Raw genomic sequence first — 19,168 nt, 5'->3', positions numbered from 1 at the left:
CCTCAGAGCGTCTGATGCTCTAGCCTGCCCCCACGCTGAGGGTCAGAGACAAGAAAGAGAGAGAGAGAGAGAGAGAGAGGAGTTGACTGCTGTTGTCAAGTCAAGAGAGGTTCTTCTTTGGCCAATTTATCTGGAGCCCCAGGATTTCAGCTTTGGCTGAACACACGCCTCTTGTCACCCCACAAGACAGCAGTTCAGTACCACCATCGGATCTCAGAGCAGCCATCACTGTCCCCATTTTACAACAGAGAGGCAAGGGCCCAGAGACATGGTGTGACTTATCCCAAATCTCCAGGCCACGGGTCCTTGCAGGACGGAGATGACTGCTCAGAGTGGAGTTGCCCTGCTGTCGTCAAGTCCCTCCCCATCCTCACCAGTTCTGCCTACAGCATGGAGCCAGAGAATGGAGTTGGGGATTCTCGGGGGCCCTTGGGGATGAAGTTACTCAAACTTTGAGTAAAAACTGGAGACTAGATGTTTGAAATCGGGCAGCAGATTTTTTTTAAAAAAATTAGGCAGTGAGACTTGGAAAAATTGAATTGGCTCTCCTTCCCTGCCGTAGGGTTTCCTTGGGATTCTCCATAAAGGCTCGGGCATCTTCTTCAGGAGCACCTGCTCTGATGGGGTAGGGAGGAGCCATGGTAGGCTGCTGGGGTGACTGATGGGATGCCCGCTCCAGCTGAATCTGAATCTGCCCAGCCACCTTGGGTGTAATGGGACACTGATCCCCTGGGCACCTGAGCCTCTGCAAGTTCCCAGTTTGGAGATTAAATAATAAATGTCTAAGATGCCAGACATGTGGCAGCCTGTGGAGCCTGGCAGCAGTGTGTGTGTGTGTGTGTGTGTGTGTGTGTGTGTGTGTGTGAGAGTGTGTGTGTGTGTGTGCTGGGTCTTAGGATTAGCTGCAAAGGCAGGGGAAATGGGAACTCCTTGGAGCCTGCTTGTCTTTCAGAGTCCAGGCTCAAGAAGTCAGATCCCCGTGGGATGCGCAGCCTCAACGCCAACCCTCAGATGCATGGGTAGCTGGAGTCCACGCACAGTCTGAGCCACAGTGCCCTGTGCTTTCTCGATTCCCCACCATCCTCTTCTTCCCTCCACTTTCCATTCAACTCAACTAAGTACCCACGGCTGCAAAGGGAGCTCAAGTTAACCACGCCTCCTCTGCCAACCTGGAGCTCCCCAAGGACAGGGCATGGGACTCTTTCCCCTGTCCTGGATCCCCGAGGCCCAGAGGGAGCACTCGTGATGGCCCGTGTGGGGCGGCAGGGTTCCCACTGCGCCCCCAGCCCAGGCTTCCTGACTGCACAATCTGGGATCCTGGGAGGAATCAGGAAAGCTCCCTGGAGGCATTTGTGGGGACCAGGTGCCTCTGAGTGGGACAGGAAGTTGTCAGGCTGTGAACACGGGCAGGACTTTCATAATGGGGCTGATGTGGTAGCTCTGGAATTTAGCAATTAGGGAATATTGCAATTAGAGGCAGAATTTACCCATTACTATTCCATGCATCTTAATATCTAGTGTAAGTGGTTGTGACTATTAGTGTGGCACTAGAGAGCTGGGAAGATAGAAATGAATGAAGGGATGCTGTGAGGGGCTTGCAGGCTGAGCATGGGGTGGGGCTGGGAGGAGCTTAACCCTTTACATGCCCAAGCTGAGGAATGACCCAGGGATGCAAGCAGCCGGTCGCATTTGTAAGATGTGACTGAGACAAAATCGCCCAGGCTCACCCTTTAAAAATTTTTTAATTTTTAAAAAATTACTTTTATTTTTAGTTCACACACAGTAATCACACATATTTATGGGATATAGTGTGACATTTCTATATACATATATATATATACACAATATGTAATGATCAGCTCAGGGAAATCGGCATCTCAGACATTTATCATTTTGTGTGTGTGTGTGTGTGTGTGTGTGTGTGTGTGTGTGTGTGTGTTGGGGAACTTCAAATTCTATGTGCTTCTTCAGCTCAGGTTGCTTGCAGGTGTGGAGGGAGTGGTGGTGGAAGCCATGGGGCAGCCCAGTGGAGAAGCAGAGAGTGAGTCCTGAGCAGCTGTGTGCGTTTGTGAGAGAGGGGGTGGTGCCTTCCTCACACCTGACCTTCCCTTTTCCTCTTGTTCTTTTCTCTCCCTCCTCACTCCTACTCCTGGCTTCAATTTCTTCTGAAGCCAAATGAGACCAGATGTGTTGGTGCAGGATCAAGTCAAGAAGGGACATGTGGAGTTAGTGGCTCTTGGGATGGTACCTGTTTGTCCCTTTCCAGAGCAGATGTGGCTTCCCCAAAGTCAGCCAGTGCTCTGGGCTTCAAGGACCCTCTGGACAACCCCTGCTCCCTAAGAGGTGGAGGATTTGAGAGAAGTGTTTTTTCCTCACCGTTGATTCTGCTCTGAACTAATGGTCCAGATGTTGGGCTGCTGCTTCCTGTTTTGGAAAGTGTCTGGGGAAAGAGCTTTTATGTCTTAATGGAAAGGAAGTCCTTCTCTTGCTGCTCCTTAGCTTCCTAGAGAGGAGGAGAGCCTGAGAGACAGCCTGCAGGGGGGTCCTGGAGGGTCCTTGACTGTGGTGGAGGTCTCTGTGTGCCTCTGCGTCTTGTGTGTATCTAGGAAGATAATATTTAACAAACACATAGTCCCTTATCTCTGTCCTTCCTGGGGCTGTCTGGTTCCCTGTTTTGATTGTCAACCATGGATCACTCATTGTGCCAACTCAGACGAACCCAAATCACACGCCCCAGGGTAGGGTCTGGGACCAGATGCCAGGAGGAATGGGATCACCCACTCCACAGCTCAGGAGTGGAGGGAGGAAAATGAGAATCTGTTGGTTCAGTGCTAGGGGTCCTGCGGGGAAGCAGACCTGGGACTGAAATCCAGCCTCCCCATTGGGAGCCAAGAAAAGTTAGAGGTTAAACCCCAGGAAAGTCAAGGGCAGCCTGTGGCTAGGATCCGTGTTAGCAGGAAGCGCGGAGTTAATTGGTGAGGGGGGAGGCCTCTCTTTCCCAGTGTGAGTCTCCCAGGAGGAGGAAAAAGCATCACTTTAATAAGGCTGCCCTGGTTCCAAATCAATCCTGGCGTTGCAGGAGGCAAAGGGGGAGACACAGCCGAGAAATCGGATTAGCTCTTTGATGCTGGGAACTGTGCTCCGCTGCTGTGGGAGGCAGGGAAGAAGCAAGGACTAAGCCAGCCATTGGCAGCCCAGTTCCAGGGGTCTGAGGCTGCGGGGAGGCCTGGCCCCCCACTACCATCCAGTCTCTGCTGGTGGAGGGGCAACGGGGAACCCAGGATGCAGGCAGTACCGGGAGCCCAGGCTCTCACTGCTGCAAGGCTGGGAGGTGTCCAGTGAGCTCCAAAGACCCCAGGAGGAGAGGAATGAGAAGGGAGAGAGGAGGCGTTTGACCCCCCTGGCTCCATGCCCCCAGTTGCATGTTATAAAAGACACCTCCAAAGAAGGTGTGGGACAGTCAGGTGGCCTAGGTTTAAACCAAGACTCCCACCTCCTGGCCATGTGTCCCCAGGCAAGTCACTTAAACTTTCTGTACCTCAGGGTCTTCTGAGAATGGAGCTAGTAACACATAGGACATGTGGCCCTGTGAAGACTACATGTGCTGTCCTACAACAGTAGTTCTCCAGATGGGATCCACAGATACCTGGGAGCTCCCAAGAATTTTTTCAGAGGGAGCCTCAAGGTCAAAGAAGTTTTCGTAATAACCCTAAGTTATTGACATTTTCACACATGATGGTGTTGGGTACTGAAGCAACTGTGGGCAAAACTGCTGGCACCTCTGCACAAGTCAAGGTTGTGGCACCAACTGGACTGGTCATTGTCTTCTTCCCCACCACACACCTGCTAAGCAAATAAGTCAGTAAATGAGGAAATGGCAGTTTCACCTGAGAATGTCTTTGATCAAGCAGCAGATGGTATGGTTTTATTAAATCCTGACTCTGCAGTACTCTCTCTCTCTCTCTCTCTCTCTCTCTCTCTCTTTCTCTCTGTGTGTGTGTGTGTGTGTGTGTGTGTGTGTTGCAGTGCTGGGGATCCAATCTAGGGTCTCGCATACTAGGCTGAACTATATCTCCAGCTCCTGGAGCACACATCTTGTTTTGTTTTGGTTTTGGAACCGGGGATTGAACCCACTGAGTCACATCCCCAGCCCTTTTTTGTGTTTTATTTAGAGACAGGGTCTCACTAAGTGGCCTAGGGCCTCACTAAGTTGCTGAGGCTGGCTTTGAACTCTCAATCCTCCTGCCTCAGCATCCTGAGCCTCTCCCAGCTTGGAGCACACATCTTATAAATAGTCATTGTGGTGAAATGAGAAGTACATACTGAAATAATTCTCTCATAAACTAAAGATTAAGGGTTAGGGATATAGCTCAGTGGTAGAGCACTTGCCTAGCAAGCACGAGATCCTGGGTTCAATCCTTAGTATCTTAAAACAACAAAACAAAACAAAAACTCACCACCAATACCTATGCATTTGTTTGAGTTACAAGCTAAACTAACCACATTTAGTGGGGGACACCATTTTTACTTGAAAGAATGACGGGCAAATTACAATTATTTAGAATTGGGCGTTGAGCAGGCATTTTTACAAAAAAGAATGAATAGAGACTGTGACTTCAAGAAAAATCAACTGATGATAGTATTTGTTCCCAATGATAAAATTCAAGCTTTCAAGCAAAAGAATTAGAATTTTGGGAAACTCACATCTATTGCCATGAAAAAGAAAAAAGACTTCTGATTAGATTAGCTAGAATATTAATGGATGTGATTTGTCAATATTTTGAAGTTTTTCAATATCTGAAAGATCTGCACAACTGAGCAAACCAGTATCTTCAAAATGATAAATTATGGTGTTATAAAATCATGCTCAGAGTTAAAAGATCCATTCCAAACTTAAGGTTTCAGATTCCACACTTCAGCTAAACCTTTAAGAAACTACCATGTATTGAGTTTTGGTGTCCCATCAAAGAAGAATATCCACAGTGATCTGCAAAGGCTTTAGCAAATCCTCCTCCCCTTTCACAACTATACTTCTGTATGAGTTTGGATTTTCTTTTCTCCTTCAATCAAAGTAACTTATTGCAACAGATTGAGCACAGAAGCTGGCATGAGAATTTAGCTGCCTTCTAGTAAACCAGCCATCAGAGAGATTTGTGGAGATGTAAAATGAGGCCTTCTTACTAGATAGAACTTCCACTGTGTGTGAGAGAGAGAAAGAGAGAGAGAGAGAGATACTGGGGATGGAACCTAGGGCCTTCTGCAGGATAAGCAAGTGCTCTACCACCTAGTTATATCCCCAGTACTTTTTATTTGTGTTTTTTAAAATTATTTTTAAAATTTTAATTAATTTATTTTTGTGGTACTTGAAATGGAACCCAGGGATGCTTTACCACTGTGCTCTCTCTCTAGCCCTTTATTATGATTTTTTTTTTAATCTTGAGACATGATCATACTAAGTTGCTGAGGTTGGTGCCAATTTTACTATCCTCCTGTCTCAGCCTCCCAAGTTGCTGGGAGTACAGACATGCACCACTGTACCCAGCTTATAGTTACTTAAAAAATATTTTAATTAGTTGTTGATGGATCTTTATTTTATTTACTTATTTGTGGTGTTGAGAATTGAACCGAGTGTCTCACACATGCCAAGCAAGTGCTCTACCGCTGAGCCCCAGCCCCAGCCCTACAGTTACTTTTTATTGAACTATATTATGATACTATATAAAGAGTTGATTGCTTTTTTAATATAATAATTTAGAAATTTCTCAGTTTTAATTTCTAACATCAGGGGCTGGTGTTGTGGCTCAGTGGTAAAACACTTGCCTAGCACACTTGAGGCACTGGGTTCAATCCTTAGCACCACATAAAAATTAATAATAAATAAATAAATAAAATAAAGGTATTGGGTTCACCTACAATTAAAAATACAGTTAAAAATTTATAATATGGTAATTATTGGTAGCTATAACCCACATAACCACAGGCTCTTGGAGGGTCCTCCATCAATGGGTCTTGGGACCACATTTGAGAACACCATCCTAGGTGAAGGCAAGCTGGTAGCTGGGCACCCGGTAAATGCCAGACAAAGACTGCTTGCTCCTCAGAGCTCCTGACTTCCCAGGATTTGGTACTGTGGGACAGAACCTGGGGCATTCTGTGTCTCAAATGTCCAGGGTCACCTAGTAGCCTTGCTGGGCATCCTGCATGAGACCAGCTGGCCCCTAGAGATGCACACCCAGGGTCAAAGAAGCCCCGGGGGATACCTAGCCTACTGGCTTCACGTGGGCCTCTGGGGCAGGGGCTCTTCCAGGACTGATTTTCTTGGAGTTGGGAGAGAGGATACCCAGGGACCGGCCCCCTCAACTGCCCCAGTTCTTTGTTTTAAAGACAAGACCAACAAAGGGAAAGTGACTTCTCAAAAAAACACAGTGAGCCGTCAACTCGGTAGTGATCAAGGCACAACCAACACCTGAGACGGTACCTTGTAACTGGAGCGCCTCCACCCACAGCCCCTAGGTACTCTGTGGTGGGGCCCTGCAAATGGTCAGTCGTGCATTCCGATGCCCCCTGTGTGTCATCCCGTTTTATCTTTATAACAAGGCTGAGCTCTGCTGAGGTGAATTTGTAGATCACATTATCATCTGTTTAAGGTGCACAATTCAATAGTGTCTAGTAAATTTACAGCATGGAAATCCATTACCAGAATCCAGTTTTAGAGCATGTTTTACCCCATTTATAGAGAGAAACCATCTCAGGTAAAATAAATTCCAAGGTCACCCTGGGAATGGGTGGCAGAATTAACACCCAGATTCAAGTTTATTTGTCTTCCCGTGCCACACTCCCCAGGGGCACACTGCAAAGAAGAGGGTCAGCTGGCCCATTGTTTGGGGGCTGTGGGCAAATGTCACCCCTAAAGGCTGGTGTCACAAGACTCTCTTGAGAGCTGGTCATGTCAGTCCAGCATGATTCTGGCCACACAGCTCTGTGGATGCTGAGGAGATTCGGATCTCTCCTCCTCTCCAGGGTAAAATTGCATGAACGGGGAGCTTCCATCACCTAATTTACAGGAGACCTAGAGCTCCTTGCTGAGAAGGTCCTCTAGGATCTGGGAAAATAAAAATTTCAGGAAGTAACTAGTAACCCCTAATGGTAAGGCATTTAGCCACATTCCTCCTGCTGCATTGACTATCCATTTCCACTTCCTATCCACTCTTCCAGTCCTCCTACCCAGTGAGTCTTGGGGGGGGGGCGGTCAATGTACATAGTTTAGGGAACAACTCAGAGCCAGATGCAGATTATGGACTGTGTCTACCTGGACACCTGCCTGTTATAATTAAGATTCAAGACCCTGATCTCTGAGGCTTGGAGGTAATTGCTTTCCCCACAAGAAGACCAGGCAGCCTTCGTGTCTCTTCTGTGGCTTTTGTGGCTCTGGCATTGAAAAAATGTGGTCAGTTTATCCTGGAAGGACAAGTGGAGGGCAGGGAGGCTCTGGAGGACAGCAGAAGAGCCACCTTCATGCGGGGTCATGCACATCTGCTTATGCACATCTGGCCTAACAAGGAGCTCACCTCCCTCAGCTCCTGAGCAGAACAGGCTGACATAATGGATTGTCCTGACACACGGCTCCTTCCTCTGCATGAGCATCCCTGGCTGCCCAGCTTTTGAGTGCCTCTGCAGGGCTGCTTCCACTGCCCATTTTAGACCAGGAATGGGAAAGACCAAGACATAGTAAAAGATGGGGACCTGGGTGGGAGAGAAGGGTCACTTGAACTTTCCTTGGATATTGCTTTGGAGGGGGAGACATTGCCCACGGAGGTCATCCAACCATGGCAGGAGTGGGGTCTCTGAGCTTCACCCTCTTAGCACCCCCAGCTGTGTTTTCCTTTCCTCTCTACAACATCGAGCAGCACTGTTGAAGGACCTTGAGCTGGCAGCCGTCAGGTAGGGGAAAATCAACACTGAATTTGCAAATGCTCAGAGGGGGGCTGGGGCAACTCATTAGGCAGGATTACAATTGTTTTAAATAGTTTTGTTTCCAAGCTCTATTGCGGTATAATTGACAAATAAAAATTCTATCTATTCAAGGTATACAATATGATGGTTTGGTATATGTACTTACTGTGTAATATTCACCATAGTAAAATTAATCAACACATCCATCAGCACACATAAATACCTTGTGTGGGTGCGTGTGTTAGATAGAAGGAGGTGATGCAAGAAATCAAACACGTGGTGGCAAGTGGGTGAGCTAAGCACATCTTTGCACCTGGCAAAGGGCATTATCTTGGAACCTGGCTACCAAGTGGCCCCGGGCGAGCGGGCGGCCCGCCTTCTTTTATCTTTAACCTAATGCAGCTGCCCTTCACTCTGATTGGACGAGTTCGGGGTTACCTTCTACGTGATTGGCTTATTTTAGAATTGGGGCGGGCAAAAGGGAAGAGCTCCAATCAGATCCAGTTAAGGCGTTATACTGTATTCTGAAAATGGACCACGAGGCTTTCTGTTTCTCACAGTGTGGATGAGGACTTGGGGGGCAGGTGGGTGCCCGCAGGACCCACCTGTCATGTCCGTTCTGGGGCACAGGGTTCTGGCCACCTCCCCCTCCAAAACAACCGAGACAGGTTCCCAAAGCAGCTCCTGGAAGGGTCCACCTGTACCCCACTTTCTGAGAGCATCTCCTTATCTGGGGTTGATGGCACCTTGGGAAATTTGGTTCCGAGGGGGAAGGATGCACAACGTCCCACCAGCTCACAGGCGAACAGACTGCCTAGGCCCAGCTTTTGGCAGGGTGCCTGTGGGCAGGGGCCCTCCCTCTCACAGTCCTTGGAAATGGAGAATGAAATTCAACCCGAGGCCTCATCTCTGCATTGTCGCTGGAGGAGACTCCTCAGGTGACACAGGGCCTCCTTCCCCAGTCCACACACCACTGCCCCAGCTTGGCTCAGCAGTGCTCTGGGTCCTGCTTGGTGCTGGGCAGTTGTGTGGCCTGCTTGCAGACTCTAGACCCAGGTTTGGAGAAGTACTTTCTGGAGAGGGACTTGGGTCAGGGGGAAGGTGAATGAGACAGTGTATCTGGGACCAAAGCCCGGGACTCCAGTCACTGCTTGAGTGACAGAGGTGGCTCCAGTCACTGCTTGAGTGACAGAGGTGGCAGAGGAGAAGGTGAGGGGGAGGGAAGAAAGATAGGTAGGAAAGTATGTAGATTCCTTGGGTCCTTTTACCAACTCCAGATGCTGGCCTGATCCATGCTTCACCCTGTAGTGAGAAGATTTTTTTTTTTTTAATTGTGCCTGAAATTCTGTAGAAAAGGGAAACTCTTGTCAGTGTTGAAACCAGGAAGAGGAATTAGGACCTCCGCCCTGCAGCCCTTCACTTATGGACACCTCCAGGTCATCACATGCCTCAGGGCCACCCTTCCCTGGGATCACTCCTCCATTCGTTCATTCCTCCAGGATACTAACAATCAGGGAACCCCTCTGTGTGCGACTACAATGGTGAGGAAGATGGGACAGAAGGTCCCTGTCCTCGTGGCCCTTATTGTCCAAGGGAAGCAAGACATTAAGCAAGAGAATCACAAAACTTATTCATGTAATTGCAACTGTGGTCATTGGCATGCAGTGAGAAATGCTTAATGCCTCCAGGGTTTATAGTGGGGAATGGGTTTGTGGCCATCTCAGCTCATGGGCTACAGAGGGGACACAGGCATTCCTGGGGTGTCAGGCCACTCTCCGGCAGTGCCCGAGTGTGTACACCTGGCAGGTACATGGAGGAGCACCACTCTGGCTTGTATAGAGAACTGGGGTTTCTGGCTCTGCCTTTAGTTAGTTCCCCTGGTGACCTTGAGCTTGTCACCTCTCTTTGTGCCTCTGTTCTTTCTTCTGTAAAATGAAATATTACTCAAAATTTCCTGATGTCTCTTCCCAGAATCCCAGAAAAGCATCAGTTTCCAAGGGACAAACCATAGTTCTTTCCTAGAAAGGAACTCAGGAATGGGGTCTTCAGCCACTCACTCCAGAGAACGACAGATAGGGAGGAGAACAAGCCAGAGTTAGGAGATCATGGTCCTTTGACAGCACAAATGGAGGGGTGTGGGTATGACAGGTGCATCCTACAGTGGATGGAATCAGGGAGATTTTGTACTAATGATGGGACCCCAGGGCAGTGGTTGAAAACTACAGCAAGCAGGGTTTAGGTCAGATATTAGGCAGTACTCTTTCTTGCCTATAATACTAAGACATCTGGCAGGCGACCAAAGAGGTTGAAGGAGAGTGAGTGTCATAGCTATTTCATAAAAAGCAGAGAAAGAGCTTTTCAGAGGGAGATGGTTGCATGGAGGCAGGGGGCAATGGGTGACCTTACAAGGTCTCTCCTCAGACAAGTCCATGAATCTTTCCTGGCGCTGCCACTGATGTCAGTGCTGTCCGGGTGTCTGGGAGAGGAAGATGTCAGGTCCTCTTGGAAATGAGTTTTTGAGCATAAACTATCCCCGATTCACGTCTCTTGATGACACATGTGGCTAACTGTGCAGCTGTCACCCTCAATCAAATGGAGGCCAATTACACCTCTGCCCTTGTGTCCTCTGTAATAGAAACATGGCTTCTGAGAAGTGTATTAGTTTCTGGCAACCTGGGGGCTGGGAGGCATTTCATGTTTCTGACCCAGAAACGAGGTCTGAGAATGCACTCCTTGAGGGTGTGGCATTGGGCAGCCAATAAAGCCTTCTGCTTAGGGGGCACCAGGGCAGTTACGTATCTTGATAAAGGGGGATGGATCCCATGTCTTATCAAGGTCCTTGGACTTAAAAAAAAAAATTGTTGTCCAGGGACACAGGTCTTCCGTGTGTCATTAGGGGGTTTATTACTTTTTTTTTTTTTTTTTTTTTGGTACCAGGGATTGAACCTGGGGCACTTAACCACTGAGCCACATTCCCAGCCCATTTTTGTTTTATTTAGAGACAGGGTCTTGCTGTGTTTGATTTCACTAATTTGCTGAGACTGACCTCAAACTAGTGATCCTCCTGCCTCAGCCTCCCTAGCTGCTGGGATTACTGCATGCACCACCACTGAGCCTGGCTGTGTTACCTTGATGCACATGTCTGCACCCACATTCTGAAAAGTCCTCCGCTTCTACTGAGGAACATACTGTGCATCTGAAAAATATGATTCATATTGTCAGAAAGGCAATGGGATTAGCTCTACCATGAAGAATATCAGGTAGATGGAAAGAGGAATTTCCAGACATTAAACATAGACATTGTCACAGAAGACCAAGCGGGTGGTGAGACAGACATCCTTCAACAGGAAGAGAAGCCTCAGATGGGGAAGACATCGGGGAAGGAGAAATTGCCAAGATTTCTTCCATACCAGGGTTTGTGTGAGTGTGGGTGTAGACAAGGTCAGAAGAGCAGCTCAGTTTTCAGTCCATGAACGTGTGTTCAGTGAATGCATTAGTGTCAGGGCAGAGAGGAGCTGGGGGAAGGGAGGAGGGAGGAGGAGAGTAATGCTGGACCTAACAGGGCTCAGCAGAGTGGAAACCCCTTTTTATCAGTGTCATGGTGTTATCTCCGGGCTCAGGGACATTGTGTGGGTGAGTGTGTGAATCAGGAAACTTGAGTTAGGAAGAGTCAAACCTGCCACAAGGACCTGCAGGTGACTTCCCAGCCCCAGCTGAGTGAGCAGCGCTGCCCGTTTAAATTCAGGGTGCCGCGCATCTCAGTCCTTTGGGTGTAGTCTGTTTACACACGCTGAGCATCTACCCTGCCAGCAAGCCACGATCCTTGAGCCTCAATATTGAAGGGAGCATGAAGAGCCTGGATTGGTGAAGAATACGGTTTCCAGATTCACTTAGGAGGACTCCAGCCTGGTGTCAGGAGAGACTCCACTTCCCCGCCTCCCCTCTCTGTCTCTCTTTCTTTCTGCAGCATTGAGAATGGAGCCCTGGGCTGCTCCATTACTGACCTATATCCCCAGTTCATTATTTTTGGTACAAATCTCCCTAAGTTGCTGAGGCTGGTCTTGAACTGTGATTCTCCTGTCTCAGCCTTCCAAGTTGCTGAGATTACAGGTGTGCACCTCCTGGCTTTCGCTTTTTTTTTTTTTTTAAGAGAGAGTGATAGAGGGGGAGAGAGGAGAGAGAGAGAGAGAGAGAGAGAGAGAGAGAGAGAGAGAGAGAGAGAGAGAGAGAGAGAGAATTTTTTTTAATATTTATTTTTTAGTTATTGGTGGACACAACATCTTTGTTTGTATGTGGTGCTGAGGCTCGAACCCCGGGCTGCAGGCATTTCAGAGGAGCGCGCTACCGCTTGAGCCACATCCCCAGCCCCTCGCTCTTTTTCTAATACAACTCTGATGTCATTCCAGATGTTTCTAAGGGTATCTCAGCCAGAAAATGCATAAACCTCATCTCAGGTTACTTTGCTACCAACACAGAGGCTGAATGACCAGTGCATTAATTTTTTTTGGTGATCTTCCCAACTTGACTCCTAGGACCACAATCCAGGAAGGGTTATGATTCTGGATTTTGAAAGTGTGACCTTGAAATGTCATGGTACCAATTCTCCCGCCTCAGGGTAGGACCTTCCTAAATCACCCCATATCCTGTTAGGTACAGGTTCTCCAAATTTCTCTTGGCCTTTCCTTCTAGTAGTTTCATATATATATATTTATTTATTTATTTTTATGTGGTGCTGAGGATCGAATCCAGTGCCTCACATGCATGGCAGGTGCTCTATCACTGAGCTACAGCCCCAGCCCCTAGTAGTTTCCTTTTTAGAAAGTATTCCTTTTGGCTAACTACTATCCATCATGTTGTTTTCTCACATTTGGCTTCTGGGAAAGGGTCTGATTCTCAGTGTCTTAGGGCCAGGTTGTCCTGCCAAGTTCAAGATGATAGTGAGAGGTTGGGACTCTAGACTACTTTTCTTTGTGATCTTGATGTCTGCCTATTAATCCCCTTAGAATTATTCTCAGCCTTCAGGTCTCTTGCATAGTGCCTTTGCAAAGCTGGAAGCCTCAACTGTGCTTAGAAATGTAGTCCGTACCCGCTATGGTGGTACACCTAATCCCAGCTACTCAACTGGCTATCCCAGCCTGAGCAACTTAGTGAGACAGACCCTGTCTCAAAATAAAAACAAGAAGGGCTGGGGTGTGTCTCAGTGGTTCAATGCTCAGTACCTCCCCGCAGCTGGGCTTGGAAAAGGTTCAGGACCATGGACAGAGCTCAGCACCGGCCTCCTCAGACAGGAAGGCCACAAAGCTGAATCCTGACTCCAATATTGGAGGTAGAGACAGGGACAAGGGAAAACCGGTGTTGTAGGATATTGTTTCTGCTCTTTACAAGGTGAGGCCTTGTCGGAGATACTTCCTGTCTCTGCGCTTCACTTTTTCGTGTGTAAAATGAGGTGGCTGAACTCCAGGGCTGTGCTGCACTGTGAGCTTGAGTGACTGCGAATGTCTTTCCCAGAGGGTCTTTATGAGTGATCTCGACCTGTGAGGCGTGGGTAGAGCTGCTCTGGCCTGTAAGGGGAAGGATATATGATCCCAGGTCCTCCATCCTGGCCATGGCCCCCAAATCAGTGTCATGCATATTTCTCCAACATGTAGAGCAGGGCCGTCTTCTCTGCCATATTCATGATTCCAGATCCCCCACCGCCCACTCTGCTGATGGGCAGAACCTGTCCTGGGTTGTTGGGAGAGGCGAGCTTTGTGGAGGCAGTGGGTCAGGTGAAGCTAATGTGGGGTAGAGCCTCCATCCAGGCTGGGGCTGAGCAGAGTAGACACACCTGGGGGGGAGGGGGCTACCTAGGCATTGGGAGGGAGAATCCAGACCTTGCTGCCTTGGCGATGGGGGCAGGGGGTCTGAGCAGGGTCCTCCCTCCCTCGCTCTGTCGCAGTGGATCTGCCTCAGTACAGGGCTGGACTGCAGAGGATCCTGCAGAGGGAGGAGGAGGCGCAGTCGGATAGAATGGCCTGCGGCCAGATGCGAGGGCAGGGCTGGGCGGAGACGGGCAGCTCTCCAGAGCTCGGGGCTGTAGGAGTGACAGTAGGAGGGAGGATTGAGTGCCAGACTGTGGCTGTGTCCTCATGTGCCTGGAGGAGGGCTGCACCAGGCTTCTGGCCTCTTGATGAGTCTGAACAGGGTCATCCCTCAGTTCCCAGCCCTCAGGTCGCCCACAGGGATGGGACGTCCCTCGCCTCTGTCCTCTCGCTCTTCTTCCCATCTTCCCCATTTCTGTGTCTTTTCCTGACCTCCACGCCTCTCACCAAGCCAGGAATCCAAGCCTTGTAGGTTCCCCTGTCCAGGGCACTTAGCTGGGGTAAAAGGCACAATTGTCATCCCGAGAAGTCACAAGAAGGCAGCCTGGGCCTGTCTGCTGGGTGAGGTAACCCGGAGCCCTCCAGATCTACTGAACAGCAAAGGGGAGACTCCAGGCAGTGTGTAGTTACCTGCACCAACCCTTTTGGTGCTCTTGCCATTAGGCTCGCCTCAGAGATGACAGGTACACCTGCTGTCACTTGCAGGCTCACCTCATCTTCCTCCCCCAGCCCTAAGAACAGTCTGGTGTGTCTTATTTTACAGCCCCAGGCCCAGGTTCATGGTCCCCTCCGCCTCCCTCCCCTCCCCGTTCTCTTCCTCATGAAGGGACACCTGCATGTTGACTATGCAGTGAAGTGACCCAGAAAAGGCTGGGTAAGCAGGCTGGGAATCCGGGCACGGCCGAGGCTGCTGGGGAACATATTCTAGGCAGGACTTCCCTGTACCACTTGTGCCGCCAGGTGGCTCACTACCTACCTCACCCAAAGCTAGTTCTTAGGTGTCGAGGGGTCTGGGCGAGGTGGAGGCAGACTCTTGGCTGGCAGAGACATCAGGGGTGCACACAAGTGGGCACAATGTCCTAGGGGATGGACGGGGGCTCAAACCTCTAAAACCAGGGCTCCCCAATGCTCAGGTCCTGTTCTGGAAACCGTTGCCCAGATCAGGAGGGCAGTTCCAGGGGCCAAGCCCAGCCTGGGGGAGCAGGCTGAGTCCCACAGTCTTAGAGCAGGGACCTCGTGGCTTTAGGTATAAGCAGAACTGATTCACATCTCCCCCATCTCCGAGCAGGCCTGGGAAGCATCAGCAACCTGGGGACTAATTTTGTCCTTTTCTCAGGAAGGCGATTCTAACAGAGAAAGAACTTGGCCTGTTTCAGTTGTAAACCAGGCGGGTGCCTCATTCAGTACCAGGTGCATTGAAATTCAGTAAATAATTGCGAGGTTGTAGAAATAACACTGTCCCGAGACTCAGTGGCCTGCCTCAGATACGGGTATTTGTGCTTGGGCACAGTTGAGCAGAGGCCAGGTGTTGGAGGGACTTAGGGACCACTGATGGCTTGAGGGCTTTTCCTCTTTGACTTTGGGATTCCATGATTCTGTGGCCTCTTTTGAAGAAAGGAGACCTCAGAGTGGGGCCAGAGCTGAGCAAGCCATGGGTGTCTCACTCAGGGACACGCTATGCAGCACCTTTTGCCCTGCTACCTCTGCTACATCAACCTGTCGTCAAACTGGGTAAGGAGAGCATGTCTGCCTCTCCTTTCTTGGAAATCCTTATTGCGAGCTTCTAGGTTGCAGTCTCAGCTTGGCCTGTGTCTGGGCCATCTGTTCAGTTGAGCGATCTCCATCTGACTCCTGAATACACTTTTCAGAAGTGGGTGCTCAGGAGGCCCCAGGTGGGTGGAGCACGGGAGAGACTGTTGACTGTCTCAGGGGGCGTGGAGGTGGGGTGGGGGTGGGTCCCAGCTTCAGCTGCTCCCTGCTGCCTCCCTGGCTCTGGCCCTGACGGGGATGAATAATTGATGGTGACTAATGGATCGTTGCTCCTGTATGAAATATTCAGCAGGGACCGTGGCAGGTTTGTATAATCAGATGTTTCACGCTGCCCTCCTGGTAGGTGTGGGACTCCTGGGTTTCCCTGACTCTCAGAACCATGGGGTGGAAGGGGACCCTTCCCTACAGATAAGTGGATCCTGTGCAGAGAGGTGAGAGGCATCCTTCTCAGGGGGCACTTTTCTGGGGAGGGTGCCCCACAGTCCATAATTCTGGGGACTGGACTTGTCTGCTTTGTGGAATGTCTACACTGCCCAACATTTAGAATATTGGGGAACTACCTGGAGGGATTGCCAGCAGCAAACATAGGGATTGCATACATCCCAAAATGACTGGGATGCATAGTAGGGTGCTGACTCTGGACATTTAAAGCATCCCTGTAGATCAGCCTGATTATGCAAATGAGGAAGGGTGCCTGGGGTTTTGAATGACCCTAAGGCCTTACAGCTTTTGCTCCACAGAGCTGGCTCCGCCCACAGCATCCCTCCATAGTGCTGTCCGCCATGACAGTGCCTTGGTCTCTTCTTTCCACCCCACATCCTCTCCTCTCCTTTGTCACTGACCCTGTAGGAATGATGTCATGGGATCCCAGGATGGAATTACAGCCACCAGCTGCCATGTGTTTGAGAGGGCTGTTTGGTCTGTGCTGGGGGATGGGGCAATGTGTGTGTGTGTGTGTGTGTGTGTGTGTGTGTGTTTGTGTGCGTGCGCACATGCACGCACACAGCCTGTGTGAAGTGGCATGCCAGTATGTGTGCTTTGGAGGGTGTGCTAGTCTTCTTCCCCTCCTTCAGGAGTCCAGGGCTAAGAGGATTCCGGTCACACCTGCCTCTGCCCCTTCTGATCAGCACAGATCAGGCCTCGGGATTCAGGGAGGAGACAGGCCAGAGTCAGAGGTGGGGTTGGCTGCGTGGTGCCTTGCAGGAGGCCCCTTCCTATGCTTGATGTGGTCCCTTTGGGGCTGCTCCCATGGGGGTTTAACCTCCCATGGGGTCTAGGCCACAGGAGAACCATGTCCTGTCTTCTGCTTTGGATCTTCCCTCTGCCACACCGTTCACACGTCTCCCAACACTGTTGGAAGCTGGATGGGAAGGTCACAGGAAGGCATCCCTCCCTGAGGGATGAGCAACTTAACTCAGTCTACTCTCACCGACTCTGAAAGGTCCCAAACAAGGGTGCACCCCACCATCCATTTCTGAGTATCAAAATCAAGCTCCTTCCATCAGTAGGAAGTTGTTCCTGCTCTCTAGTCTGAGGCCTTCCTGCTGCCACCAGATACATCCTCCTGTTTCTTGGGCTGCAGATCTCTCCCTTCAAGGTCTCAGGTAACATCGCCGGCGTGGGAGATGGATGAGTAATGCTTGCTTAACAGAGAGGAAAATGCAATTCAGGATTTTGGGGTTGGAGCCAACTCCCTCCATAGTTATCTCTCATTCCAACTTGACACATCTCTCTGCTCGATACCTGGGCCCTGTCCAGGGGGCTGAATCAGAACATCCTTGCAGGAGGATACAGTGAGGACCTGCTGGCTGTCCCCTGCTATTTACAACTCAACCTATTTCAGACCTGGGCCCTCCCGCTGGGGTAGGCCCCAGCATGGTAATCCATGGTCATCCCTGCTAAGGAATGAATAAGACCTTAGTGAGCTTTTACCACAAGCTGGTTCCACTCTTATGGTGGTGGGGATGGAGGAGAATGGCTGAGAGAGCCCTTGGCAGAGCCAAGGGTGGGGTGCACCCTTGTTTGGGGCCTTTCAATGGCAGATCACATTGTCCATTTCACAGATAAGGAAACGGAGATTCAGAGTAAAGTGCTGTGCCTGGGTTCACACTGCAGGTTGGAATGTGACAGCATTTTTTTTTTTTTTTTGGTGTGTGTGTGGGTCTGCTCTGAAATCCAGCCTCAGGAAGTGAAGTGTGATAGTGACAGGAAGTCCTGCTCTCCGCCATGAAGGGGGTCCCCTGCCGGGGCCTCTGCTGCAAGAGGCTCTGGCTGAGGTGTTGCCATCCAGAATCTCTGTCCCCATCTCATTAACGAGTCCTCTGTATTGTGAGAACTGAAAAGATATTTTTTTTTGTTGCTCATTTCAGTGTCAGGAACAAAGAACTTGGGAAGGAATGGAGGGGAGGAAGGGTGGGCCTTTATCTTTTTATGTCTCAGGTTCCCAAAGGGAAAAATTAATGCCATGGATGAAGATCCTTATTTATTTTTTTAAGGTGAGCACTGGGGGTGGGGGGCTGAACCCCGGGGCCATGCTACCCCTGAGCCACATCCCCAGGCCTTTTTATTTTTGTTTTGAGACAGGACCTCCCTAAGTTGCTGAGGCTGGACTCGAGCTGGCACTCCTCCTGCCTCAGCCTCTTGAGTTGCCGGGATTACAGGTGTGTGCCGCCGCTAAGCCTGGCCGGAGGATCCATCTTACAACAAATATGCGCTGAGCCCTCTGAGCCCTTGCTCGTCTGAGCCCCGCGTGCTTTTGGCATCACTGTCTGCCAGCAGGGCTCCCTGTCTCCGCATCTGGCCCCAGGGAACCCCCCTCCCCACAGAGAGGGCCCCCTTCTGGTGTCAGCCACTCAGTCACCAACCTGGGCTGAGTTCTGCCCCACAGCCAGCCTGGCACTGGGCTTGAGAAGAGTGGACCCTCCCAGCCTGTGGCATTCAGAGTACCTTAAGTAGAGACAGGAAAGGGACAGGGGACGGCCACACAGACCCGTCACAGGGAAGGGCATTTCGTGCCACCTGGGGAGTCTTAGCAAGATGGGCTTTTGGAATTCAAGGAGGGTGAGGAAACTAAGGGCTGGGTTGAAGGACACTTCAGAGAGGAGGACACTTAGACTGGGCCTTGGGGATCCTCGTCATCCATGCAGCCAACATTGTATGGTGCACACCCCGGGGGGCAGGCCTCTGCTAAGTGCTGGGAAGTGAAGATGTGTGAGTGCTGCGCTCCCCAAACCTGCAGGGCAGACACTTTCAGGGAAGCAGCAGGTTCTGCCAAGGGCGCTGGAGGAGACTTCCCAGAGCAGGAGGACCTCGAGGGGCGTCTTCTGGCATTTTCCAGATGGACAAGAGGAAGGGAGGTGTGCAGCAGAGGCGATCCCAAGAACGAAGGTTCAGAGTGTGCAGAGCCTCAGTGGGCGGTGGAGGCCTGCAGGGGCGAACCAACACGGCGGAGAGCAGGGCCAGGCCCAGAGAAGCCATGATGCTGGGTTCCATGGGGCAGGGGAGAGGGAGAGGGAGGCTGTGCACTTGAGCAGTATAGAGAACAACATGGAGGGTATAGTAAGAGGCAGAGAGCTAGGGGTCAG

At 50.3% G+C, this 19,168-nt stretch overlaps 1 protein-coding gene across 1 annotated transcript in view; it reads left to right on the top strand.

Moving 5' to 3' along the window:
- Syt2 (synaptotagmin 2) overlaps positions 1 to 19,168 on the top strand; it is a 113,092-nt gene that overhangs the window by 4,710 nt on the left and 89,214 nt on the right. The gene's annotated exons all lie outside the window — the stretch shown is intronic.

The sequence above is a fragment of the Ictidomys tridecemlineatus genome, chromosome 10, assembly GCF_052094955.1.
Source record: "Ictidomys tridecemlineatus isolate mIctTri1 chromosome 10, mIctTri1.hap1, whole genome shotgun sequence".
NCBI classification, from domain to species: domain Eukaryota; kingdom Metazoa; phylum Chordata; class Mammalia; order Rodentia; family Sciuridae; genus Ictidomys; species Ictidomys tridecemlineatus.
Note: the sequence above shows the minus strand (reverse complement) of the source record. Positions and strands in the feature narration are given on the sequence as shown.